We start from the raw sequence: 12,500 nt of genomic DNA, 5'->3' as shown, positions 1-12,500 counted from the left end.
GCCGCGTTCCCCATCACGGGTTACAACGTATGGACTTTCGGAAATTGATGACTTCGTGTATTCTAATAATTTCTCAATTCATTATGCGCATTTATAGATAAACACAATGCCCCAATCTAGTCGTCGTTTACGAGAGTGAAGGAACGGCCTGTGTGTTTGTTTCTGGCTCGCGGTTTGAAAGTTATTATTATTATAATTTTTTTGATTTGCACGTACTGCCACGCACGTACGGCCACACACGTACGAGTATGCGAGAGCAAAGGAACGGCCTGTGTGGTTGTTGTTTCTGGCTCGCGGTTTAAAATTTTGGGTCGTTTATTTTCCAATATCTTCTCCGCATATCTCGCGAGATTCAGTTGGACAGATGACTGTGACAGTCTCTGTTGATGAGCCGCTGTGCATTGTAGGAGAGGGTTTGCATGTTTGTACATGTTAAAAAATTAGGATGAAAAGTAGAGTGTTTCGGTGTGTTTGCAAAAATGGTTGCCCACCCCCAAATATGTAATTTCTTCCTTTTCAAAAACTACTTGCACAATTTTGATGAAACTTGACCACAACCTTCACCCTCGATGTACCAAAATTTGTTCACGCTATTTAAAAGTTGAGGGTCTAAGGGGGTTTATGGGAGAGGGTTGGTTGCTCCCCAAAATAAGTATTTGCTTTCTTCTCAGATACTACACACACAATTCCGATGTCGTCAGAGTACCATTTCACTAATTTCGGTAGTTCTGCCAATTTTTTGTCGTTCAGTACAAGGAGTTTTAAATAATCTTTGTACAGTAGATGTGTCACCTTTACTGTTTTTAGATCCTTGTGGAGGATCTCTCAGTCTTACACACGTGGTTGTTCTTCATGTTCTTCTTGTGGACTTTTTTGTTTCACAGCCTACAGTTTTCATCGAAACTTCCTGAAACTTGGCGTATACATGTAAAAATACCCTGCGCAGACAGTAACCATCTCCGATTTTGAAAATTCCTCCTAGAAAAAAAAGTTATGACGTCAAAATATCTCCGCCAATGGAAATCGCCTAAAAAATTATCTCCGAAACTTGGCAAGCTTTTTAAATTCTGTTTGCGGGAATCGAACAGGGCATTAGCAGAGATGAATTACCACACATATCAGACATCACTATGACGTCATATCAATTTTTATGACGTCATTCCAATTTTTTGACATTTTTTGTTTCACAACCCAGAGTTTTCATCGGATCTTCGTGAAACTTGCCATGTATATGCAGAAAGCCTACGCGCAGGCAGAAACCATCTCCGATTTTGGAAATTCTTCCTTGAAAAAAAGTTGCCGTAATAATATCGCCGCTAAAGGAAATCGCCTATACCATTATCTCCGAAACTAGCCAAGCTGCTTGAATTTTGTTTGCGGGAATCAAGCCGGGCATTAGCACAGATAATATAATTTATCGCAAACCTGATACATCACAATGACGTCATATTCGTTTTTATGACGTCATATTCGTTTTTATGACGTCATCATTAAGAGGACGAGGATCTTACCTCATTTGAGCTTGTTTTGGACATTTTTTCATTGGATTTTAGACTATCCATGTGCTTGCTCATTGATGAGGTTAGTTAGTTGATCCAGAGCCAGGCAAAACAGGTGCAGGTAAAGTCTTTCTCCTTGGAAGATTCCATGTCAAATATTCACTCCTGATACAGCTTGATTATTTGGGGATTTATCTTGTACATTTGCATGCACTTTGCATTTTTCATGTGTGTCATTGATTGTTGTCTGATTATAATCACTTGGAGTCCTGGGAGGGCTCAGTTGCACCTTCTGAAACCTGAATTATGGAGATAATTATCTCCATAGTTCAGGTTTCAGAAGGTGGAACGGAGCCCTCCCAGGACTCCAAGTCTCCACCATCATTTTACTGAACGATCATGATTCATGGCTTGAGTTGTGAAATTTTCTTGTTCTTAGAGTTTTGTCTCTCAGGCTCTTTTCAGGATGGTCTCCAACTGCAGTTCATTTGTGGTAATGTTCTCAGGGATGGTTTACAGGATCTCCAGTATGTGAGGTTCTGTAAGATAACTGGTTTTTATTCCAAGCTGAAGCAGCATCGGTCTCGTGAGATCACGCACATGAACGAGATCAAGCCGCAGGAACTGCTTGACATTACATCTCCTCTCCTTCAGAATAAAAATATAAAAATGAAAATCAATTTAAAGATTGGATTTCACTTACAATTAACAAATGAACAATTTATATGAACACACACAGTCTTCATATGCCTGGTGTTGGCTTAATGGTTAGGGTGGCGGGCTTGGGATCCTTAGGGTCCTGAGTTCAAATCCCGCTCAACTGTTGAATACCAGGTGGAGTTAACTCAACCTGTCATCCTTCCGAGGTCGGCAAAATGAGTGCCAGCTTGCTGGTATCCTGTGTTGGAGTGGCGACCCATCCAAGATTGTGCCCAACAGCACAGGAGACTGCAAAGGCAGCACCAATGCTCTGCAGAGAGAAGGGTCTCAATGGATGGATGGTCTAAATGGAATGGGTACTTTGTTTCGATAGCTGGGCCATCCAGTGTGGATCAAGTCCAACAGAAGTTGTAACTTTTGTTGAGTCTGTTCCTGCAACTGGACATACCACTCCTGGGTAATGGAGATGAGGTCTAACATGGAAACCTGCTCCAGATTGACTTCTTGTCCTGACAATTGGTGAGTCTGATAAGCATAAGATAGTGTATCTGGTTGCTGCAGGTCTTTGCCACTTTTTTACACGATCTCGAGATGGTACCACTGCAGACGTAACAGCATCCTCTGCAGACGAATGGAGCATACAGAAGAGGTATTTTTAAAAAATCTCTTGAAGTGGCTTGTGATCTGTAAATAGTCACCCTCTTGCCAAATATTTAGCAGTGGAATTTCATACAGGTGTGGAGGATTGCAAGCATTTCTTTTTCAATCTGAGCATACTGTTGTTCCACCTCCGAGAGGGATCGTGACGTGCATGCAACTGGCTTCCCCTCCTGCATTAAAACACCACCGAGACCGCTTTGACTTGCATCTGCATGGATCTCCACTGGTGCCTTCATGACATAGTATCTCAGTCCAGGCTGCTGACAGCAGAGATACAATAGTTTATGGAAAGTTTGGTCCTGTGCAGGTTGCCAGTCAAAAATACTATCAGCTCTCAGTAAAGCTTGAAGTGGTGCATTGACTTCACTCAGTTGAGGAATAAATTTAGCCAGATAAGCAACGAATCCAAGGAAACTCCACACATCCTCTTTATTCCGTGAAATTGGCATATTACGGAGGGCTTCAATTCTTGAGGGGTCAGGCTTGAGTCCGTCTGCAGTGAGTAGATGCCCGACATACCGAACCTCCTTTTGCTGAACTTTGCATTTTTGCATGTTCAATTTGAGGTTGTAGGATGTAGCCCTCTCCATGACGTGCTTTAAAATGTTGTCATGATTATCTCGATCTCATCCTTCAACCAAGATATCATCTTTGATCACTGTGGCTCCAATAATGCCATCCAACATTTGATCCATGATACACTGAAAAATTTCTGGGGCACATTTCAATCTAAATGGTAGCTTCAGCCAATGAAAATGACCCCTTTGGTGTATTGAAGGTCATCATTACAAAGGTGGATAATTCTCATCGGTAAATACAAGTACACTCCTGAAAAGGTTTAAGCAATTTAGTTGACTCCAAACAATGAAAATAGTTCTAAACAGTGGACAGCAATCAAAAGTAGGCCATAAGGTTATTACGAGACTGGTCACCCCAGGGTATGCCTCAAGACTCAAGCTCGTCTATTGGATTTTGATAAGGGGTGGTGTGGTGGCTCACAGGGCCCTCTCTCCCAAAAATATTTGAAATTTATATCCTTTCTGAGTAATTCCTTGCGTCTTCTCGGGCACGCACAAATCTCATGGAGGTGGGGGCCTGTCAGTTTGGAGGAGAGTTGTGTGGCCTAAACCCCTTGATACCAATTACCCTGACAAACGCCTCCATTTTTAAAGGCCTAAATGCCTGTAGTTTTACACTAATAGTTCCTGGTATTTTTCCTTTGAATCAATTTTTGGGGATGAAAACCTTGCGTTCTCATCATAAGTATTAAGCCCATTCATCCTGCTCAATGGTTGCCAGTGTATGGTTGTTTGTCCATCCTCTATCCTTTTGAAATGCTGAGCGTTGAGCAAGGAAGCAGCAAGTTCCATTTTAAAAGTCTTTGGTATGACTTGGCCTTGTCTGGTTGCCCGACCTCCCAAAGTCAGAGCAAACCTTCCACAACCATTCCACCACTGAGTCTGTTTGGAGGAGAGAGAGAGACAGAGAGAGAGAGAGAGAGAGAGAGAGAGAGAGAGAGAGAGAGAGAGAGAGAGAGAGAGAGAGAGAGAGAGAGAGAGAGAAAGAGAAAAAGAGATATATATATATATATATATATATATATATATATATATATATATATATATATATATATATATATATATATATATAGATTGTATGTCATCAATATTTGAACCCCAACTGCTTATAGTTAGAAGTAAAGTGAACACAAGTTTCAAAATTCAAACACAACGTCATTGAGATGAAAATGCCCCAAAGCAAGGTCATTCATTGCCTCTAATATAATGAGCCCTCAGTATAGCCAAATGGTTATGAGCAGCACTATGTCATGATCTATGTTTTTTACCATGTGGTTCACACCGACTGGAGGAACAACAATGAAAATTTCTGAATTGAAGATTTTTCCGGACTGCGTATGATAACTTCACTTCTAATGTGTGTTTACTCAGTGAGCTGTTTCATCTCGAGTATGATCCCTGACAAGTTTGAAATTATTTGACGATGCCTTTCTCATGTCGTATCATCAGATGGAGTTCCAACTCGGAGCACGAGCACACCGTCCTTCATATGGACGAAGTTAAGCCATTTGCATCATCTTGATTTAGATTGTCAGTCATAAGATCCAAAATAACTGCATGAAACCATTGTTTGGTGGTGCCTTTGCCAAGTTCCCTGCATAGGCTTACCTTTATCTTTAGAACTGCCTGCAGTAAGTAAGTGGGAGTACTGTGGTGTGGATGTGGCAGAGACTTGATGGGCTAAATGGCTTTCACCCTGTGCTTTAAAATACAGCAATAAAAATGTATAAACCTCTGATCGTTTCCAGCTGTACAACAGATGTTTTGGCAATCTGCCTACTGTTTGGATGTGACAACTGATTGACTGGGAAAATTGCTTTTGTGTTATTTGAAAACCTTTCTCGGAGATCCACAGGAGTTGACAAAATACAGGTTCAGGTAATAGCAGCTCAAAACGAATGCTTGCAGGGATAATTCGCAGTTCAATATTCAGACTCGACAGCCGACGCAGGAGTCTTTTCAAGGCATGGCTCACAGAAGAGCAAATTAAAGTCGCCGCAGATGGAAAGGCAAATATTTCTAATAATCTCTTTGGATTGTTTTCAGTGGCTCTTCATTCCCTGGTAGAAATCCTGATCTGACAGCTTGCAGCAAAGTCTGTCCTTCACAACTACATTTCTGTCTTTTCAATGTTCTCAAGGAAGAGTCCACAGATGATCCAATTAACGCAGAGCACTCGAGAACCTCCTTCAAGATCTCACCCTTTTGAATTCCATTCTTCTTCTTTCGTATGCAGCACATGGCTGTGGATGGCATAATTTGCTGGTGGCATGGCTGTGCTGCTGATGCGGTGCCCCCTGTGGGTTATAGCTGGAATTAGTAATTTGTTCACGGTGTTGGTGATAACTCGACTCATGGGATGTATAACGTCCACCAACTAATACGAGCAGACAGGACGCCAGTTTAACGTTCATCCGAGGATTGCCGCACATAATGATGTACCACCCTGCCTGCAAAACTCCAGGATTGACAGTTAATAGCTGGGTTGAGATTTGAACCTAAGCCAGACAGCTCCGACGGATTGTACATCCTTCTCGGCTTTTCTGCCAAGCTTAGAAATAAAGGAGTACAGCATAATCTCAAAATTGTATATTCTCTATATTTGTCACCACATCTCTTCATTACATCCCCTGCAGCATCATGGAGAAAAAATATTTCATTGCAAATGACAAATCATTTATCATCATGTTACCATACATTATATAGCAATTTCTAATAATGCAAGGACTGAGTGTAGTTGGGACATTGCATTCAAAATAATTTGTCGCTTCAATTTGCCCCTTGAGGCAGAGCTACGGAGGTTTGACGGTGCAAGACATCTATCTATGGTCGATGCACTTGTCTGCAAAAAAAGGCCGTGAAATTTACAACTCACTCTCTCAGCTTCGCTATATAAGGAGGATGCGTAGTGCTTCATCCCAGGTGAAGGCCACACTATTGTTGAAACGTCAGACCTCCGAGCCTTTGATCTCAGACATCATCTCCAGTAGATTGTGCTTTTGTGTTTTTTGCCATTTTGCAATCTCCCCACTTTATTTGAAACACAAATTTCCTTGTTTATTAAATTGTGCATCAGAGAGAATTAAATTCAGTAGTTTCTGTTCTCAAGAGAGAATCATATATGCTTACTGCTCTTGTTGTGCCCATCGCTTAGTTGCCAACTGTCCTGCTTTTGGCGATGTTCGACCGCTTTTTGCACACAGTACTTTTTAAAACAGCCTCCTGATTTTATTGCCAATAATAGTGAAAAGTACCATTTTCACAAAATAACATGTTTCATCGAAGTTTTTGGTAGATTTTCATGTTGAGACGAGATTTCTGTCGGCCTTCAAGAGGTTTCCCTCGATGCTGCTTGAAAACCATATTGTTACGGTTGTGGAAATTCGTATTTCACCATAAAGGGTCCTCAGGTGAGATATATTGGTAAGTTCATGTGCAGTTAGCCCAAACCCGTTGTTTAGAGAGAATATGTGTGATTCATCCGGGCTGCGACGCTTTGAGTTAGCCATTTTTCTTTCTCTATTGTTATTTTGGACCATTAAGCCACCAACAACTCAAACACCACCACCCTTGCCTCTTTAGCTCCACAACTCCATCCCGCAAACATCGCTTCACCGCCATTCCCAAACGAGGCCCGCCAACCACCAAACCACCACAGCAAACCCCCCACCACCATCACCTATCTCCTTCTACAACCATCGACCACACCACCAGTCAACACCAAATGTCGTGTTGTCTAGGGCCCGTTCGGTAATTGATGCCGAACGCGTCGAGCCGCGGGTACGCATGCGTTCCTCTCGGGGAGAAATTCGGATCAGGAAGGGTTCACGCCCCTTTTTCTCCGTCCAATGGGCGAGCGTCGGGTGGTATGGCCCCGCCTCCAAGCGTGATGAATGTGGATTCTTCACAGGAGAGAATTCGGATCAAAAGAGGCTCACGCCCCTTTTTGCCATGCCATTGGCTGAACAGAGGGTGGCGTGGCCCCGCCTCCAATCGCGTTTTGATCCTGAAATCTGCATACAGGCTCCTCCTCCGGTCTGTAAAGACGCGAGCACAAGGCGACTCGCGGGGCTGGTCGAGTGAAGGCGGAGGTCGTCATCGGGGTTGCAGTGTGGGGGTCGCTCGTCTCGTCGTTGGTGCCGTTTCGTCGCGGGATTCGAGCCAGCCAGCCATTCCCCTCGCTCGACCCTGAGCATCGTCAATTCTCCCGCCCCCCCCCCCATCCGCGCTGAGATAGTGCCGGTGGCCCCATTCCTTTCCCACCCTAACCGTGGTGCCGACAAAACCGTGCTTGCGCGGAGCACGCCGGAGAGGGCTCACCAACAACGCCAGGGGCACGGAGTCGGGGCGCAGCTACGCGGACATTGCGGCTTGCTCGCCATCGCGTCACGAGGACGTGGGTAAGACATTCTCGGTCTCATGGACCTGGCCGCTCCTCCAGGGTCCACGTACATTTGGTCCACGGACCTGTCTGCCTCCTTGCCTGTGAGGGTGGCTTTCGTTTCCTTTGCTTTTTGAATGAATGATGTGGCGCCGAGTCCCGACAAGTATAATTGTTAAAGTGTTGTAAATAATTACAGTCGGTAGTAGTGCTTTTGCTTTTGTTGCATTTTGTCTTGACTGTTATATGTGCATTACTGTATGACTGTGAATACGTGCTTGTGTGTGTGAAATAAATGTGCATTGTGTGAACTGTTCCCCGTTTCGTTGCGTCCTTTTTCTCCCCTTATTGAAAGCTCCATTTTGCATCACGTAAGGGATTGATAGTGTGCTTAAAACACCCGGTAAATAATCTGAACCGTCGAGGTCGACGATAACTCCGCTCGGTTATCCCTGCAGCACGGAATGAGCCGCTTAAGCGGTTCGTGTCTGGAGTCGACCTACGGCGTGCGTGTCTCATTGCATTTGATTGGCGACAGCTACTGTTCAAAGTATGCGGCAGCAAATGACAAATGCTGTCCAATTTACAAGCATCATTGACCCACGAAATGTATGATGTTTCTCATTGGTTGACTAACATGATGTAACGCAGAGCAAAACATTGTACCAATGATAACCAGCCCTTTGTTCCATTAGCCATTAGCACGAGTTGCATGCACACAAAGAAGCTGTTGGCTAAAGTGAAGACAGCAACCGACCAAAACCTTCATGCTCGGTCCCAAGCATCCCAGTGACATGATGATCTATCTTGCAGTAGATATACTTAAAGTCTATATTGGAGGGAAGGGCATGGCCAAGTTGAAGTTTATCTTTAAATTTGAGCTTATATTTTACTCATTACAACATATGTTAAACAATGTAAAGTCCAAAACATATTCAAGTTGCATGCAAAAAAAACAACTTAAACTGGTGTGTGTGTGTGTGTGTGTGTGTGTGTGTGTGTGTGTGTGTGTGTGTGTGTGTGTGTGTGTGTGTGTGTGTGTGTGTGTGTGTGTGTGTGTGTGTGTGTGTGTGTCAACGTCTATATATATTTTCGCTTTCATTTTTTTTTCTCTCTGCAACTGCTTGTCTAATCGAAATGAAACTTTAACCATAGGAGGGACTTCTCATGGAAAATGGTTTGTTGATAACTCTGATGTCATATAGGTCACATGGTACATCAGCCATATTGGATTAAAGGGAAAAAAAGTTGCACATCTCCAAAACCACTCAACAACAAAAAAAGTTGAAACTGGGCATGTGTCATCAACTCCCCATGAGGTATATGGGGTGATAAAATGATGTCATTGGTTAAGTGGTATTCTAGCCATAATTGGTTGAAGAATCAAAATCCTTATCTGAAAAATCTGAAACTTCATATCAAGGAATTCTCAATTTACGCTCGTACCTCCGTTCCCCTTGCGTGCTGGTACGGAATTTAAATATTTTGAGACGTCAAAATACCGTTACCTCGAAATACTCTGTCCAGGGAGTTAAGTGGAAAAAACGAATGAGTGTAAATCGAGAACTAAGTGTATCTGATTTACGACCTAATGTGAGTAAATAATTATATTTATGACATTACATGCCTGGTGCTGGCTTTATGGTAAGGGTGGTTGGCTTAGGATCCAAGGATCCTGAGTTGAAATCCCACTCGGGTGTTGAATTAATACCAGGTGGGGTTGACTCTGCCTGTCATCCTTCCGAGGTCGGCAAAATGAGTGCCAGCTTGCTGTTATCCTGTACCGGAGTGGCAACCTGTCCAGTATTGTACCCAATAGCCAAGGAGACTGCTTCGGCAGCACCAATGCTCTATACAGAGTATGGTCCCAATGTATGGATGGATGGACATCACCAGTCACGTGGTCTGATGGCCATATTGGATTGAAAATTAAAACATAAAAAATCCTCTTCTCCCAACAGCTTAACAGATCGATGCGAAACCTCATCTATATTAAAAAAAGGGGGCCGTGTCTGTCTGTTTGTTTGTTTATGATGTTATAACTTGAGAATGGATTTCAAGAAATTGCACTACGGTGGATTCAGGGAACTCCTGGGAAGGTTTGTGATGAAAATTTTTTTTTTTTAAGGGTACATGGGCACATGTAGCGAAACTGCAAATGTCACCTTGTGATACTGGTTATCCTTGCACAAAGGGCAGGATCTCCCAGGAATCCTTTTTAGCTCACCTGGACTTTCAGTCCGGTGAGCTTATGTGATCGAGCAGTGTCCGTCGGTAAGCCAGTGAATGAGTGAGTCCATAAACATTTGTCACAATCACTTGAACCAAACACACAATTTTGATAAGCTTCATATCTGATACCCAAGGAAGGTGTATTTGCCGCATCGATTAATTCAGAAAACACTTGCTGTATTCAATACTTTTTTTCAGCATTGCCATTTTAATATAACCGTATTAAACAACAGCATTTCCGATTATACACCACCTTTTCAACAGGGTTTACTTTAAGGAAATTTTATAACTGCACAAATCTTTGAGGCAGGTGCCATGGCCCAGTGTTTGAGATTCTCTGAGTCTGAGAAGCATTTGTAATGGCTATTTTTTTTAACATATTATAGATTTTAAGTTCCTTTGTATCCTTTGACAAGGTACACAACACAGGATGCCTCACTGGAGTCTATAAAATTAGAAAATATATATCTAGTCTAATATATATCTAATATACTTAAAATATATATCTAGTCATATAAACACAGTGCTTTAAGTTTTAACCATCTTAGTATTTGACAATAATTTTAAAACAAAGTACTAATCAGCATACATTTGCGTATGTAAAATTAAACATATCCTTCTTGTCATATAAACAGTATAGTAAATAAAGGTACTTTTTCTTTTCAGTATCATGGTCATGCATTGACTTCTTGTTTCTTTATATGACATTGGAGTTTTTATTATAAATTTTATTACTGCACAAAATTGGATTTAGAACTGCACAAATTGATTTAGAACTGCACAAGTAGGGGTCTACTGCACGTTAAAATAAACCCTGCTTTTCAAGCATCACAAAGCAGGTCACTCTTCATACAACACAGGTGAGAAAAGGACAATAACAAAAATACATCTGATATTTCAGTATAGTTTGGATTCGTTAATATTTGGAATCAACGTGGTGGATAAAACATCTTTGGAGGGAGATGGATAAGTGGTTGTGTTCAAGTTATATAAAGAGCTGTGTCTGTCTGTCTGTCTGTCTGTCTTTCTGTTTGTCGTGTTATAACTTGAGAATGGATGAACAGATTTCAATAGGTCCAACTGGGCTGGATTCAGGGAACCCCTGGGAAGGTTTGTGATGCAAAAAGACTTTTAAATAATTTTTTATTTTTTTTTAAATGGGTACTTGGGCACATGTTGATATGGCAAGTGAGCCGTATTTTGTGGATTTGACCCATTTTCTTTCTTTAAACCCACGGACCCGTTTTCGTATTGTCAAAACCCATATTGGATGGAAAGTAGGAACAATTTCAAAATTGCAATGCACAATGCTTTGCTTCCATTCAATTCCATCGTTTCACACACAGTGACAGATCTGTAGCGATCTCTATCCGACATGCAAGTTACCACTCTAGTCTAACTCTTTTGGCTGAGTGACGTCATGAGCTTTACCAAACCGACCAATTCCTTCAATCCTCATCTGTAGCATCATCGCTGCCTCTCATCTCGTCTACCAATTGTTGTCACCCCGAATCACTCGGTTGGCTTATTTGCTTTCCAATTTGCTATTCGCATTTTTACTGTGATATTTATCGGTACTTTCGAGTATTTTGAATGGTAGGATTCCATTTGGATTGTTTTCATCCTATACAGGGTGTCCACAAATTACCGTTCCAAATTAAAACCGAAATTAAAAAATAAATGAAATGGGATACAATGATGTGGTTTCATGCTTGTGAATGAACGAACATTTCTCACGAAGTTTTATTGTCAAGATTTGTGAAGATCAGCATGTCGCATTCATCACCATTTATCACCACTTGGTCTCCATAAACCAGGCAATAGATATCGGTGAACATCACATGCTGCGGAATAAATGGACTTGTATCCTGCAATCAGTCCCATTGTTTAGCATCTGTTGAGCGACATAACCAAAATATTATGTATGTACTGTATGTACTGTATGTATGTATGTATGTTTGTATGTATGTTGTCTTTCTTGAAACCTCCTTATCATTACGGATGGTCAACATATCGAATAGCGTTTTTACTACGTCTGGTTAACCCTTTTTTCATGCTGCATTGTTTATGGCCGCATGATTCTCTGTTGCATAATGATTATTTTTCATAGGGCTGTGAATTTAAAGTGGTATTTGCAAAAAAAAAACACAACTTTGGTGTCAAATTAAACGGAAAACCAAAATAAAGAAAGTTTGTTTCAATTTTTTAATGTCATCGCAAATCTGCGACTGCAGCACACAAAGGGTTAAAAAAATCCCACTTTCGATTCCTACCAACCCGTTTTTTTTGTCACCTTCAACTTGCCATGTATGCACATGTGTGACCACTCCTTGGCTTTTTTCACAAGATCTTGGCTATTCGTTGTTCACCTTGGCGTCTTGGTTTTCTATAGGTTTTCTTGGCGTATAGGTTTCTATTATCATCGCTTTTCTGAAACCTTGTGAATTCTTGCCTTTTTTCATTGGCTCACCTTGGCATTTATGAAAATGA

At 41.7% G+C, this 12,500-nt stretch overlaps 1 protein-coding gene across 1 annotated transcript in view; it reads left to right on the top strand.

The window, feature by feature from the left end:
- Nucleotides 1-12,500, top strand: part of LOC147029691 (zinc transporter ZIP6-like) — a 211,175-nt gene that overhangs the window by 12,760 nt on the left and 185,915 nt on the right. The gene's annotated exons all lie outside the window — the stretch shown is intronic.

Source organism: Eptatretus burgeri, chromosome 3 (assembly GCF_056783735.1).
Source record: "Eptatretus burgeri isolate ZD-2024b chromosome 3, Ebu_testis_v1, whole genome shotgun sequence".
In the NCBI taxonomy this organism is placed as follows: Eukaryota; Metazoa; Chordata; class Myxini; order Myxiniformes; family Myxinidae; genus Eptatretus; species Eptatretus burgeri.
This window is presented reverse-complemented; position numbering and strand designations above follow the sequence as displayed.